Genomic DNA, 16,281 nt, shown 5'->3' with positions numbered 1-16,281 from the left:
AGTGGTTGTTTCATACTGGAGGTTAGTGGTTGTTTCATACTGGAGGTTAGTGGTTGTTTATACTGGAGGTTAGTGGTTGTTTCATACTGCAGGTTAGTGGTTGTTTCATACTGCAGGTTAGTGGTTGTTTCATACTGCAGGTTAGAGGTTGTTTCATACTGCAGGTTAGTGGTTGTTTCATACTGCAGGTTAGTGGTTGTTTCACACTGCAGGTTCGTGGTTGTTTCATACTGCAGGTTAGTGGTTGTTTCATACTGCAGGTTAGTGGTTGTTCCATACTGCAGGTTTGTGGTTGTTCCATACTGCAGGTTAGTGGTTGTTTCATACTGCAGGTTTGTGGTTGTTTCATACTTCAGGTTAGTGGTTGTTTCATACTGCATGTTGGTGGTTGTTTCATACTGGAGTTTAGTGGTTGTTTCATACTTCAGGTTAGTGGTTGTTTCATACTGCATGTTGGTGGTTGTTTCATACTGGAGTTTAGTGGTTGTTTCATACTTCAGGTTAGTGGTTGTTCCATACTGGAGGTTAGTGGTTGTTTCATACTGCAGGTTAGAGGTTGTTTCATACTGCAGGTTAGAGGTTGTGTCATACTGCAGGTTAGAGGTTGTTTCATACTGCAGGTTAGTGGTTGTTCCATACTGCAGGTTAGTGGTTGTTTCATACTGCAGGTTAGTGGTTGTTTCATACTGCAGGTTAGAGGTTGTTCCATACTGCAGGTTTGTGGTTGTTTCATACTTCAGGTTAGTGGTTGTTTCATACTGCATGTTGGTGGTTGTTTCATACTGGAGTTTAGTGGTTGTTTCATACTGCAGGTTAGTGGTTGTTCCATACTGCAGGTTAGTGGTTGTTTCATACTGGAGTTTAGTGGTTGTTTCATACTGCAGGTTAGTGGTTGTTCCATACTGCAGGTTAGTGGTTGTTTCATACTGCAGGTTAGATGTTGTTTCATACTGCAGGTTAGTGGTTGTTTCATACTGCAGGTTAGTGGTTGTTCCATACTGCAGGTTAGTGGTTGTTTCATACTGCAGGTTAGTGGTTGTTTCATACTGCAGGTTAGTGGTTGTTTCATACTGCATGTTGGTGGTTGTTCCATACTGCAGGTTAGTGGTTGTTTCATACTGGAGGTTAGTGGTTGTCAGTGGTGGTATAAGTACCCACTTGTCATAGTTGAGTAAAAGTAAAGATAGCTTAATAGAACATTTCTCAAGTAAAAGTGAAAGTTACCCAGTTAAAATCTACTTGAGTAAAAGTCTAAAAGTATTTGGTTTTAAATATACTTAAGTATCAAAAGTAAAAGTATAAATAATTTCACATTCCTTATATTAAGCAAACCAGATGGCACAATTTTATTTATATTTTTTATTTATGGATAGCCAGGTGCACACTACAACACTCAGACATAATTTACAAACGAAGCATGTGTGTTTAGTGAGTCTGCCAGATCTGAGGCAGTAGAGATGACCAGGGATGTTTTCTTGATAAGTTTGTAAGTTCGACCATTTTTCTGTCCTGCTAAGCCTGCGAAATGGAGTGAGTACTTTTGGGTGTCAGGGAAAATGTATCGAGTAAAAAGTACATTATTTTCTTGAGGAATATAGTGGAGTAAAAGTAAAAGTTGACAAAAATATACATAGTAAAGTAAAGTACAAATAATATAAGTAGTAAAGTAAAGTACAAATACCCCAAAAAACTACTTAAGTAGCACTTAAAAGTATTTTTACTTAGGTACTTTACACCACTGGTGGTTGTTTCATACTGCAGGTTAGTGGTTGTTTCATACTGCAGGTTAGTGGTTGTTTCATACTGCAGGTTAGTGGTTGTTTATACTGGAGGTTAGTGGTTGTTTCATACTGCAGGTTAGTGGTTGTTTCATACTGCAGGTTAGTGGTTGTTTCATACTTCAGGTTAGTGGTTGTTCCATACTGCAGGTTAGTGGTTGTTTCATACTGCAGGTTAGTGGTTGTTTCATACTGCAGGTTAGTGGTTGTTTCATACTGCAGGTTAGTGGTTGTTTCATACTTCAGGTTAGTGGTTGTTCCATACTTCAGGTTAGTGGTTGTTCCATACTGCAGGTTAGTGGTTGTTTCATACTGCAGGTTAGTGGTTGTTTCATACTGCAGGTTAGTGGTTGTTTATACTGCAGGTTAGTGGTTGTTTCATACTGCAGGTTAGTGGTTGTTTCATACTGCAGGTTAGTGGTTGTTTCATACTGCAGGTTAGTGGTTGTTTATACTGCAGGTTAGTGGTTGTTTCATACTGCAGGTTAGTGGTTGTTTCATACTGCAGGTTAGTGGTTGTTTCATACTTCAGGTTAGTGGTTGTTCCATACTTCAGGTTAGTGGTTGTTCCATACTGCAGGTTAGTGGTTGTTTCATACTGCAGGTTAGTGGTTGTTTCATACTGCAGGTTAGTGGTTGTTTCATACTGCAGGTTAGTGGTTGTTTCATACTGCAGGTTAGTGGTTGTTTCATACTGCAGGTTAGTGGTTGTTCCATACTGCAGGTTAGTGGTTGTTTATACTGCAGGTTAGAGGTTGTTTCATACTGCAGGTTAGTGGTTGTTCCATACTGCAGGTTAGTGGTTGTTTATACTGCAGGTTAGAGGTTGTTTCATACTGCAGGTTAGTGGTTGTTTCATACTGCAGGTTAGTGGTTGTTCCATACTGCAGGTTAGTGGTTGTTTATACTGCAGGTTAGAGGTTGTTTCATACTGCAGGTTAGTGGTTGTTTCATACTTCAGGTTAGTGGTTGTTTCATACTGCAGGTTAGTGGTTGTTTATACTGCAGGTTAGAGGTTGTTTCATACTGCAGGTTAGTGGTTGTTTCATACTTCAGGTTAGTGGTTGTTTCCTACTGGAGGTTAGTGGTTGTTTCATACTGCAGGTTAGTGGTTGTTTCATACTGCAGGTTAGTGGTTGTTTCCTACTGGAGGTTAGTGGTTGTTTCATACTGCAGGTTAGTGGTTGTATCCTACTGGAGGTTAGTGGTTGTTTCATACTGCAGGTTAGTGGTTGTTTCATACTGCAGGTTAGTGGTTGTTTATACTGCAGGTTAGAGGTTGTTTCATACTGCAGGTTAGTGGTTGTTTCATACTTCAGGTTAGTGGTTGTCTCCTACTGGAGGTTAGTGGTTGTTTCATACTGCAGGTTAGTGGTTGTTTCATACTGCAGGTTAGTGGTTGTTTCCTACTGGAGGTTAGTGGTTGTTTCATACTGCAGGTTAGTGGTTGTATCCTACTGGAGGTTAGTGGTTGTTTCATACTGCAGGTTAGTGGTTGTTTCATACTGCAGGTTAGAGGTTGTTTCATACTGCAGGTTAGTGGTTGTTTCATACTGCAGGTTAGTGGTTGTTTCATACTTCAGGTTAGTGGTTGTTTCATACTGCAGGTTAGTGGTTGTTTCATACTGCAGGTTAGTGGTTGTTGATACTGCACGTTAGTGGTTGTTTCATGGCCCCATTGGACCAACCTCGATCTGCTGTTTTTCATTTTACATATACATATATATATATATATATAAGTAATATGTATTCCATGTGAATGCACAGCACAGAATGGTTTTCACATATAACATTCTAGAGGCTGTTGCTGCCTTCGATACAAATGTTCTCTTTCTCTCTGTCTCTCACACACAATCCATCTTGCTTCACGTTCACTGTCTGTGTTGGGTTCTTTATAGTTGTGCGTGTGTAGGTGACCTACACTACCATTCAAATGTTTGGGGTCACTTAGAAATGTCCTTGTTTTTGAAAGAAAAGCACATTTTTTGTCCATTAAAATAACATCAAATGAATCAGAAATACAGTGTAGACATTGTTAATGTTGTAAATGACTATTGTAACTGGAAATGGCTGATATTTCATGGAATATCTATATAGGCGTACAGAGTCCCATTATCAGCAAATTTCACTCCTGTGTTCCAATGGCATGTTGTGTTAGCTAATCCAAGTTTATATTTTTAAAAGGCTAATTGATTAAATAGTACTCACAAAACACCAGTCTCAACTTCAACAGTGAAAAGGCGACTCCGGGATGCTGGCCTTCTAGGCAGAGTTCCCCTGTCCAGTGTCTGTGTTCTTTTGCCCATCTTAATCTTTTCTTTTTCTTGGCCAGTCTGAGATATGGCTTTTTCTTGGCAACTCCTTCTTTGCAAAGGCCAGCATCCCAGAGTCGCCTCTTCACTGTTGACATTGAGACTGGTGTTTTGCGGGTACTATTTAATGAAGCTGCCAGCTGAGGACTTGTGAGGCGTCTGTTTCTCAAACTAGACACTCTAATGTACTTGTCTTCTTGCTCAGTTGTGCACCGGGGCCTCCCTGTAACGATTGCCATCTGGAGAAGGAGAGGAGGACCAAGGTGCAGCGTGGTAAGTGGTCATATTTTTTAATAAAATATGAAAACACTTGACAAACAACAAAAACGACAAACGAACAGTCCTGAAAGGTGAAACAAAACACTAAACAGGAAACAACCACCCATAAACAAAAGTGGGAAAACAGGTTACCTAAATATGGCTCCCAATCAGAGACAACGATAGACAGCTGCCTCTGATTGGGAACCACACCAGGCCAAACACACAGAAACAGAAAACCTAGACCTACAACATAGAATACCCAGACATAGAATACCCACCCACATCACACCCTGACCAAACTAAAAATAGAAACATACAAAGCAATCTACGGTCAGGGCGTGACACTCCCACTCCTCTTTCTATTCTGGTTAGAGCCAGTTTGCGCTGTTCTGTGAAGGGAGTAGTACACAGCGTTGTACGAGATCTTCAGTTTCTTGGCAATTTCTCACATGGAATTGCCTTCATTTCTCAGAACAAGAATAGACTGATGAGTTTCAGAAGAAAGTTATTTGTTTCTGGCCATTTTGAGCCTGTAATCGAACCCACAAATGCTGATGCTCCAGATACTCAACTAGTCTAAAGAAGGCCAGTTTTATTGCTTCTTTAGTCAGTACAACAGTTTTCAGCTGTGCTAACATAATTGCAAAATGGTTTTCTAATGATCAATTAGCCTTTTAAAATGATAAACTTGGATTAGCTAACACAACGTGCCATTGGAACACAGAAGCGATGGTTGCTGATAATGGGCCTCTGTACGCCTATGTAGATATTCCATAACAAATCAGCCGTTTCCAGCTACAATAGCCATTTACAACATTAACAATGTCTACACTGATCAATTTGATGTTATTTTAATGGACAAAAAAAGTGCTTTTCTTTCCAAAACAAGGACATTTCTAAGTGACCCCAAACGTTTGAACGGTAGTGCACACTGTATGGTAAGAACATAACACCAATGTGGTTTATAACAAAGTAATACTGTTTTAGGAAACCCCAGAAAACCAAGTACACCCCCTAAGAACTATAACACCTCAGGTCACTTCTCAATGATCTAGACAGACCCAGTTAACTTTTTTCAACATGGTTGGCATCATAACATGCTAATCGCCATACCAATAAAACATGCTCTACTGTAATTTCCACAATGTCAGAAAAGGACCAATCATAAGTCCTTTACTCACTTCTTTTAGCCCTACTTTCTCCTTAGACCTGTGAATAATGTGGGAACCTTTTGTACGCTCAACAGCTCAACAAGCTCAACAGCTGTTCAAGTGTCAAAAGTATAATTATCTGAATTTCAGTCAAATTCTTTGCAGTAAATCAGTCATTCCGGCCAATGTTAGGGATTTAGAGGGTGAAAATGTACCTGCCTTATTAGTTCCAGAGGGATACTGCAACAAGAGAGTTTGCCACCTGGAACGCTTCAGCCACTTTGTTACTGGGCTGGGTTTTCCAACTCAGTGCCTGCCTCCCAAACGCATCCTATTCCCTATATAGTCCACTACTTTCAACCAGGGACCATAGGGCTCTCGTCAAAAGTAGTGCACTACATAGGGAACAGGGTGCCATTTGGGACAAAGCCTATGAAACACTGATGGACAACTCGTTTGCTCATTGTGGCACTGGTGTATGCGCTCCCAGGAGAGTGTGGCCTACTATGGCGTATATAGCATAATACATCCAAAGAATGTTCAATGATACATGCTAGCCTGGTCCCAGATCTGTTATCGCTGTCTTGCCAACTCAATGCAAGTTGGCAAGGCAGCACAAACATATCTGGGACCAGGTCACCAGGGTTGAGGAGTAACTGATTACATGTATCAGTTACATGTATCAGTTACATGTACAGATGTTGGATCACCCTGTTGCAGGATAACTTTCCTGCAATGCAGGGCATTCAACTTGCAGTGTATTTGAGGTTTAAAAAGGTTTCTGAAGTTTGTTATTTCTTCCTTAAAACATCAGACTTCATTTTCCATTCCGAAAAATGTATCAACCCCTACCAAATGTCCATGAATTATAATCCACATAATAATTCACATTTCCTGTTGCTGCAGGATTATTATCCTGCTGTAGCAAACTGGCTCAAATTAAGATCCTACATCTGACATCTGATTACTAAAAAAACTGTAATCAGTTACTTCACCAGCAAAAATATTGGAATCAGATTACAGATACTGCAATCTGATTACAGGACCTAGACTTGGCGCTCCGGTACCGCTTGCTGTGTGGTAGCAGAGAGAATAGTCTATGACTAGGGTGGCTGGAGTCTTTGACAATTTTTAGGTCCTTCCTCTGACAGTCTGGTATATATATATATGAGGCTAGCAGGTTACGTACACGGACAAATTACTCAAATTCAAATGAATAAAATTCTGGTCATCAGAAACAGTGGATTCATCTCAAATGGCATCGTATTCCCTATGTAGTGCACTACTTTTTTTTAAAGTGCACAAAAAAGGGAATAGGGTGCCATTTGGGACAAAGGCTGTTTCTGCTCTGAGAAGGGAAGAAGGAGCTTTACTGCCATTCTCGAACCTCTAGAGTGTTCTACTAGGTGGGTCTGTGTACTGTACAGTACGAGTCTTCTTCCTTATCCAACTGTCTGCCTCCTACACTGTTCAGCCCATGGCTCAGGAATGTTGGCATGGCCTGCAGTGTACCGTAGATTCTATACCCAGCCCAGCTTGTTCTACTAAAGTGTACAAAGTTAGAGTTATTCATCCCTACATCTCTCTCTCTCTCTCTCTCTCTCTCTCTCTCTCTCTCTCTCTCTCTCTCTCTCTCTCTCTCTCTCTCTCTCTCTCTCTCTCTCTCTCTCTCTCAGGGAATGGTTGTCTACTCAAGTACAGTGGACAGACTTCTTTGACTCTGGCTCTCATAACATCATCATCCAACAGCTACCAGCAATTTCTGAACAATTTCCCCTCCGAGGACAAATGAAACCCAAATGACATTTAGGAGAGGTGATTTGTCAGACATGTTTGTGTAAAACTCCAGACTTCTACCTCAGCCGCCGCCTGAAACATATTCGATTCTCTAAAAACTCATCGTTTTTATTCGATCCAACCGCCGCCTAATACTTCTCCTCGTCTCAAGTGACCAGGGGTTCTGGCCTATAACGAGTTCGAGAGGAGTTGTAGTCGAGGCTAGGCGCTGGAACATCTCCAAACATTACCCCTTGTTCCTCAAGACTCTGGCTGTTGTATTTCACCTCAGTGTTAGCCTAGTCCCCACAGCCTGTGCTGCTTTTCACATTTGGACCTCGGCTTCGTCGGCTACTAATACAAAGCCTTGGTATCAGCGCGCCACAGAAGACAGCATCACTAGAGGTTGTAAAGAAGAAGAAAGGAGGAGAAAAAAGAGAGAGAAACTTTGGCAAGAGAGCACGTCGGTTATTCTTAGAAGAGTAGTGACTGAATGTCTGAAAAGGCCCCGAGACTGCAGCCTGCAGACTCCCATTCACTCAGAGGTATTATTCCCCAAGCCTAATGCGAGACATAAAAATACACCGTGCCATGAGGCAGGGGCAGTGGAAAGGTAGACACCATAGAGGATGAGGGAAAAAAAGACAGAATGACAGAGAGAGAGAGAGAACGTTCCCAATGTGGAAAAAGAAGAAATTGTGGGAATTTGGGGACTTGTCAGTGTCATCTGCTGGTCTGGACTGTCATTCGCCACCAGCCACTGTGGTTTCCTGAACCGCACTGTGAGAGGAGAAGAATCCCATTCCCACTGCTCCAGAGCTCAGATGTGTTATAATTATGTTGCAGCTGTCTGTTATTGCAACGGTGTAAACCGCAGATGTGCCTGTGACCGCACCAATGTTTTCACCTGGTGGTAACTCAGTATGGAACAGTGCCACTGTAACAGAGTTACAGCTTGTTTACACCAGTACCACTGTAACAGGGTTACAGCTTGTTTACAACAGTACCACTGTAACAGGGTTACAGCTTGTTTACAACAGTACCACTGTAACAGGGTTACAGCTAGTTTACACCAGTACCACTGTAACAGGTTACAGCTTGTTTACACCAGTACCACTGTAAAAGGGTTACAGCTAGTTTACAACGGTGCCACTGTAACAGGGTTACAGCTAGTTTACACCAGTACCACTGTAACAGGGTTACAGCTTGTTTACACCAGTGTCACTGTAACAGGGTTACAGCTTGTTTACACCAGTACCACTGTAACAGAGTTAGAGCTTGTTTACACCAGTGCCACTGTAACAGGGTTACAGCTTGTTTACACCAGTACCACTGTAACAGGTTTACAGCTTGTTTACACCAGTGCCACTGTAAATGGGTTACATCTTGTTTACACCAGTGCCACTGTAACAGGGTTACAGCTTGTTTACACCAGTGTCACTGTAACAGGGTTACAGCTTGTTTACACCAGTACCACTGTAACAGAGTTAGAGCTTGTTTACACCAGTGCCACTGTAACAGGGTTACAGCTTGTTTACACCAGTACCACTGTAACAGGTTTACAGCTTGTTTACACCAGTGCCACTGTAACAGAGTTAGAGCTTGTTTACACCAGTGCCACTGTAACAGGGTTACAGCTTGTTTACACCAGTGCCACTGTAACAGGGTTACAGCTTGTTTACACCAGTGCCACTGTAACAGGGTTAGAGCTTGTTTACACCAGTGCCACTGTAACAGAGTTAGAGCTTGTTTACACCAGTGCCACTGTAACAGGGTTACAGCTTGTTTACACCAGTGTCACTGTAACAGGGTTACAGCTTGTTTACACCAGTACCACTGTAACAGAGTTAGAGCTTGTTTACACCAGTGCCACTGTAACAGGGTTACAGCTTGTTTACACCAGTACCACTGTAACAGGTTTACAGCTTGTTTACACCAGTGCCACTGTAACAGAGTTAGAGCTTGTTTACACCAGTGCCACTGTAACAGGGTTACAGCTTGTTTACACCAGTGCCACTGTAACAGGGTTACAGCTTGTTTACACCAGTGCCACTGTAACAGGGTTAGAGCTTGTTTACACCAGTGCCACTGTAACAGAGTTAGAGCTTGTTTACACCAGTGCCACTGTAACAGGGTTACAGCTTGTTTACACCAGTGCCACTGTAACAGGGTTACATCTTGTTTACACCAGTGCCACTGTAACAGGGTTACAGCTTGTTTACACCAGTGCCACTGTAACAGGGTTAGAGCTTGTTTACACCAGTGCCACTGTAACAGGGTTACATCTTGTTTACACCAGTACCACTGTAACAGAGTTAGAGCTTGTTTACACCAGTGCCACTGTAACAGGGTTACAGCTTGTTTACACCAGTACCACTGTAACAGGTTTACAGCTTGTTTACACCAGTGCCACTGTAACAGAGTTCAAGCTTGTTTACACCAGTGCCACTGTAACCGGGTTACAGCTTGTTTACACCAGTGCCACTGTAACAGGGTTACAGCTTGTTTACACCAGTGCCACTGTAACAGGGTTACAGCTTGTTTACACCAGTGCCACTGTAACAGGGTTACATCTTGTTTACACCAGTGCCACTGTAACATGGTTAGAGCTTGTTTACACCAGTGCCACTGTAACAGGGTTAGAGCTTGTTTACACCAGTGCCACTGTAACAGAGTTAGAGCTTGTTTACACCAGTGCCACTGTAACAGGGTTACAGCTTGTTTACACCAGTACCACTGTACCAGGTTTACAGTTAGTTTACAACAGTGCCACTGTAACAGGGTTACAGCTTGTTTACACCAGTGTCACTGTAACAGGGTTACAGCTTGTTTACACCAGTACCACTGTAACAGGGTTACAGCTTGTTTACACCAGTGCCACTGTAACAGGGTTACATCTTGTTTACACCAGTGCCACTGTAACAGGGTTACAGCTTGTTTACACCAGTACCACTGTAACAGGGTTACAGTTAGTTTACAACAGTGCCACTGTAACAGGGTTACATCTTGTTTACACCAGTGCCACTGTAACAGGGTTACAGCTTGTTTACACCAGTACCACTGTAACAGGGTTACAGTTAGTTTACAACAGTGCCACTGTAACAGGGTTACAGCTTGTTTACACCAGTGCCACTGTAACAGGGTTACATCTTGTTTACACCAGTGCCACTGTAACAGGGTTACAGCTTGTTTACACCAGTGCCACTGTAACAGGGTTAGAGCTTGTTTACACCAGTGCCACTGTAACAGGGTTACAGCTTTTTTACACCAGTACCACTGTAACAGGGTTACAGCTTGTTTACACCAGTACCACTGTACCAGGGTTACAGCTTGTTTACACCAGTACCACTGTAACAGGGTTACAGCTTGTTTACACCAGTGCCACTGTAACAGGGTTACATCTTGTTTACACCAGTGCCACTGTAACAGGGTTAGAGCTTGTTTACACCAGTACCACTGTAACAGGTTTACAGCTTGTTTACACCAGTGCCACTGTAAATGGGTTACATCTTGTTTACACCAGTGCCACTGTAACAGGGTTACATCTTGTTTACACCAGTACCACTGTAACTGGGTTACAGCTTGTTTACACCAGTACCACTGTACCAGGGTTACAGCTTGTTTACACCAGTGCCACTGTAACAGGGTTACATCTTGTTTACACCAGTGCCACTGTAACATAGTTAGAGCTTGTTTACACCAGTGCCACTGTAACAGGGTTAGAGCTTGTTTACACCAGTGCCACTGTAACAGAGTTAGAGCTTGTTTACACCAGTGCCACTGTAACAGGGTTACAGCTTGTTTACACCAGTACCACTGTACCAGGTTTACAGTTAGTTTACAACAGTGCCACTGTAACAGGGTTACAGCTTGTTTACACCAGTGCCACTGTAACAGGGTTACAGCTTGTTTACACCAGTACCACTGTAACAGGGTTACAGCTTGTTTACACCAGTGCCACTGTAACAGGGTTACATCTTGTTTACACCAGTGCCACTGTAACAGGGTTACAGCTTGTTTACACCAGTACCACTGTAACAGGGTTACAGTTAGTTTACAACAGTGCCACTGTAACAGGGTTACATCTTGTTTACACCAGTGCCACTGTAACAGGGTTACAGCTTGTTTACACCAGTACCACTGTAACAGGGTTACAGTTAGTTTACAACAGTGCCACTGTAACAGGGTTACAGCTTGTTTACACCAGTGCCACTGTAACAGGGTTACATCTTGTTTACACCAGTGCCACTGTAACAGGGTTACAGCTTGTTTACACCAGTGCCACTGTAACAGGGTTAGAGCTTGTTTACACCAGTGCCACTGTAACAGGGTTACAGCTTTTTTACACCAGTACCACTGTAACAGGGTTACAGCTTGTTTACACCAGTACCACTGTACCAGGGTTACAGCTTGTTTACACCAGTACCACTGTAACAGGGTTACAGCTTGTTTACACCAGTGCCACTGTAACAGGGTTACATCTTGTTTACACCAGTGCCACTGTAACAGGGTTAGAGCTTGTTTACACCAGTACCACTGTAACAGGTTTACAGCTTGTTTACACCAGTGCCACTGTAAATGGGTTACATCTTGTTTACACCAGTGCCACTGTAACAGAGTTACATCTTGTTTACACCAGTACCACTGTAACTGGGTTACAGCTTGTTTACACCAGTACCACTGTACCAGGGTTACAGCTTGTTTACACCAGTACCACTGTAACAGGGTTACAGCTTGTTTACACCAGTACCACTGTAACAGGGTTACAGCTTGTTTACACCAGTGCCACTGTAACAGGGTTACATCTTGTTTACACCAGTGCCACTGTAACAGGGTTAGAGCTTGTTTACACCAGTACCACTGTAACAGGTTTACAGCTTGTTTACACCAGTGCCACTGTAAATGGGTTACATCTTGTTTACACCAGTGCCACTGTAACAGGGTTACAGCTTGTTTACACCAGTGCCACTGTAACAGGGTTACATCTTGTTTACACCAGTACCACTGTAACAGGGTTACATCTTGTTTACACCAGTGCCACTGTAACAGGGTTACAGCGTGTTTACACCAGTACCACTGTAACAGGGTTACAGTTAGTTTACAACAGTGCCACTGTAACAGGGTTACATCTTGTTTACACCAGTGCCACTGTAACAGGGTTACATCTTGTTTACACCAGTGCCACTGTAACAGGGTTACATCTTGTTTACACCAGTGCCACTGTAACAGGGTTACATCTTGTTTACACCAGTACCACTGTAACAGGGTTACAGCTTGTTTACACCAGTACCACTGTACCAGGGTTACAGCTTGTTTACACCAGTACCACTGTACCAGGGTTACAGCTTGTTTACACCAGTACCACTGTAACAGGGTTACAGCTTGTTTACACCAGTGCCACTGTAACAGGGTTACATCTTGTTTACACCAGTGCCACTGTAACAGGGTTAGAGCTTGTTTACACCAGTGCCACTGTAACAGGGTTAGAGCTTTTTTACACCAGTGCCACTGTAACAGGGTTACATCTTGTTTACACCAGTGCCACTGTAACAGGGTTACATCTTGTTTACACCAGTGCCACTGTAACAGGGTTACAGCTTGTTTACACCAGTGCCACTGTAACAGGGTTAGAGCTTGTTTACACCAGTGCCACTGTAACAGGGTTACAGCTTTTTTACACCAGTACCACTGTAACAGGGTTACAGCTTGTTTACACCAGTGCCACTGTAACAGGGTTACATCTTGTTTACACCAGTGCCACTGTAACAGGGTTACAGCTTGTTTACACCAGTACCACTGTATCAGGTTTACAGCTTGTTTACACCAGTGCCACTGTAAATGGGTTACATCTTGTTTACACCAGTGCCACTGTAACAGGGTTACAGCTTGTTTACACCAGTACCACTGTAACAGGTTTACAGCTTGTTTACACCAGTGCCACTGTAACAGGTTTACAGCTTGTTTACACCAGTGCCACTGTAACAGGGTTACAGCTTGTTTACACCAGTGCCACTGTAACAGGGTTACAGCTTGTTTACACCAGTACCACTGTAACAGGGTTACAGCTTGTTTACACCAGTACCACTGTAACAGGGTTACAGCTTGTTTACACCAGTACCACTGTAACAGGGTTACATCTTGTTTACACCAGTGCCACTGTAACAGGGTTACATCTTGTTTACACCAGTGCCACTGTAACAGGGTTACATCTTGTTTACACCAGTACCACTGTAACAGGGTTACAGCTTGTTTACACCAGTGCCACTGTAACAGGGTTACAGCTTGTTTACACCAGTACCACTGTAACAGGGTTACATCTTGTTTACACCAGTGCCACTGTAACAGGGTTACAGCTTGTTTACACCTGTAACAACAGTAACAGCTTAACAAAATAGACCTACCAATTGGTAAGAATAGCTGCATTGAAAACGTTTGAAAGCAGATTTACTGTAGAAATAGTGAGAAAACTGAGACCATACGGTTCCCTTTGCTAGAAGACTCCTCCAATCTTATATCAGCCATGAAGAAAAAGCGTTAAGAAGTCTAATAAATATTTGACCTTTACTTCCCACTCAATTAACCGGCTCAAATGGTGAGTCAACTGGTGGGAAGGAGAGCGAGAGAGAGAGAGGAGGTGAGAGAAGGAGAGTGGGGGAACGTTTTAGAGAGAGAGTGGGAGAGGAGCCGAGAGAAGGAGAGTGGGGGAACGTTTTAGAGAGAGAGTGGGGGAGAGTGGGAGAGGAGCCGAGAGAAGGAGAGTGGGGGAACGTTTTAGAGAGAGAGTGGGGGAGAGTGGGAGAGGAGCCGAGAGAAGGAGAGTGGGGGAACGTTTTAGCGAGAGAGAGTGGGGGAGAGTGGGAGAGGAGCCGAGAGAAGGAGAGTGGGGGAAAGTGTTAGAGAGAGAGAGTGGGGGAGAGTGGGAGAGGAGCCGAGAGAAGGAGAGTGGGGGAAAGTGTTAGAGAGAGAGAGTGGGGGAGAGTGGGAGAGGAGCCGAGAGAAGGAGAGTGGTGGAGAGAGAGAGTGGGGGAGAGTGGGAGAGGAGCCGAGAGAAGGAGAGTGGGGGAACGTTTTAGAGAGAGAGAGTGGGGGAGAGTGGGAGAGGAGCCGAGAGAAGGAGAGTGGGGGAGAGTGTTAGAGAGAGAGAGTGGGGGAGAGTGGGAGAGGAGCCGAGAGGAGAGTGGTGGAGAGTGTTAGAGAGAGAGAGTGGGGGAGAGTGGGAGAGGAGCCGAGAGAAGGAGAGTGGGGGAACGTTTTAGAGAGAGAGAGTGGGGGAGAGTGGGAGAGGAGCCGAGAGAAGGAGAGTGGGGGAACGTGTTAGAGAGAGAGAGTGGGGGAGAGTGGGAGAGGAGCCGAGAGAAGGAGAGTGGTGGAAAGTGTTAGAGAGCGAGAGTGGGGGAGAGTGGGAGAGGAGCCGAGAGAAGGAGAGTGGTGGAGAGTGTTAGAGAGAGAGAGTGGGGGAGAGTGGGAGAGGAGCCGAGAGAAGGAGAGTGGTGGAACGTTTTAGAGAGAGAGAGTGGGGGAGAGTGGGAGAGGAGCCGAGAGAAGGAGAGTGGGGGAGAGTGTTAGAGAGAGAGAGTGGGGGAACGTGGGGAACGTGTTAGAGAGAGATAGTGGGGGAGAGTGGGAGAGGAGCCGAGAGAAGGAGAGTGGGGGAACGTTTTAGAGAGAGAGAGACTAATAGTGTTTCTGGTACTCTGAGGGTCTATTAGAGTGAGGTAATCTCCTGGAGATTACCGTTCACACACTCACACACACACGCACACACACATGCGCACGCGCACACGCACACGCACACACACACACACACACACACACACACACACACACACACACACACACACACACACACACACACACACACACACAGTGCCCATTTGGCATGAGGGGTGGGAGGACGGGGTGAGGAGGAGGAGGGGCGACTGCCAGTCAGTCCCACTGCCTCAGAAAATTTGGAAAATGAGTTGTACGATCTCACCAAACGACTCCAACTCACTCACTGCCATCAGGCTGAAGTATTTATTAGTGTCAAACAGGAGTTGAGAGTTTGAATGGGTTTTGGACTGTCTGAAACGACTGTCTGAAACGACTGTCTGAAACGACTGTCTGAAATCTATAACATTGCCCTGGTGCTTACAGGTGATGAAGGGGTATAAGCTACCCGGCTACCCGCTTCACCATAAAACAAATCTATTCACCTCAAAAAACAGTTGAGCTATGGCTCAGCCTAAAAGAACAGTTTAGGACAGTTAGGAATTGTTTTTTGGGCAACATAGCTTGGGGTCTCCTTCTCTTCTACATCTTTCATCCATGGATGAGAAGACAGAATGCAAGAACGATCCAGAAGGAAACTCCTTATTGGAGATGGAGAGAGGGGAGATGGAGAGGTGGAGGTGGGGTTAGGTGGAGGTGGACGTGGGGTGAGGTGGAGGTGGGGTTAGGTGGAGGTGGAGGTGGGGTTAGGTGGAGGTGGAGGTGGGGTTAGGTGGAGGTGGAGGTGGGGTTAGGTGGAGGTGGGGTTAGGTGGAAGTGGAGGTGGGGTTAGGTGGAGATGGAGAGAGGGGATATGTGGAGTTGGGGTTAGGTGGAGGTGGAGGTGGGGTTAGGTGGAGATGGAGAGAGGGGAGATGTGGAGGTGGGGTTAGGTGGAGTTAGGTGGAGGTGGAGTTAGGTGGAGGTGGGGTTAGGTGGGGTTAGGTGGAGGTGGGGTTAGGTGGAGGTGGAGTTAGGTGGAGGTGGGGCTAGGTGGAGGTGGAGGTGGGGTTAGGTGGAGGTGGAGTTAGGTGGAGGTGGGGTTAGGTGGAGGTGGGGTTAGGTGGAGGTGGAGGTGGGTGGAGGTGGAGGTGGGGTTAGGTGGAGATGGAGAGAGGGGAGATGGAGAGGTGGGGTTAGGTGGAGGTGGGGTTAGGTGGAGGTGGACGTGGGGTGAGGTGGAGGTGGGGTTAGGTGGAGGTGGAGGTGGGATTAGGTGGAGGTGGGGTTAGGTGGAGGTGGAGGTGGGGTTAG

This window comes from Salvelinus alpinus, chromosome 2, assembly GCF_045679555.1.
Source record: "Salvelinus alpinus chromosome 2, SLU_Salpinus.1, whole genome shotgun sequence".
Taxonomy (NCBI): domain Eukaryota; kingdom Metazoa; phylum Chordata; class Actinopteri; order Salmoniformes; family Salmonidae; genus Salvelinus; species Salvelinus alpinus.
This window is presented reverse-complemented; position numbering follows the sequence as displayed.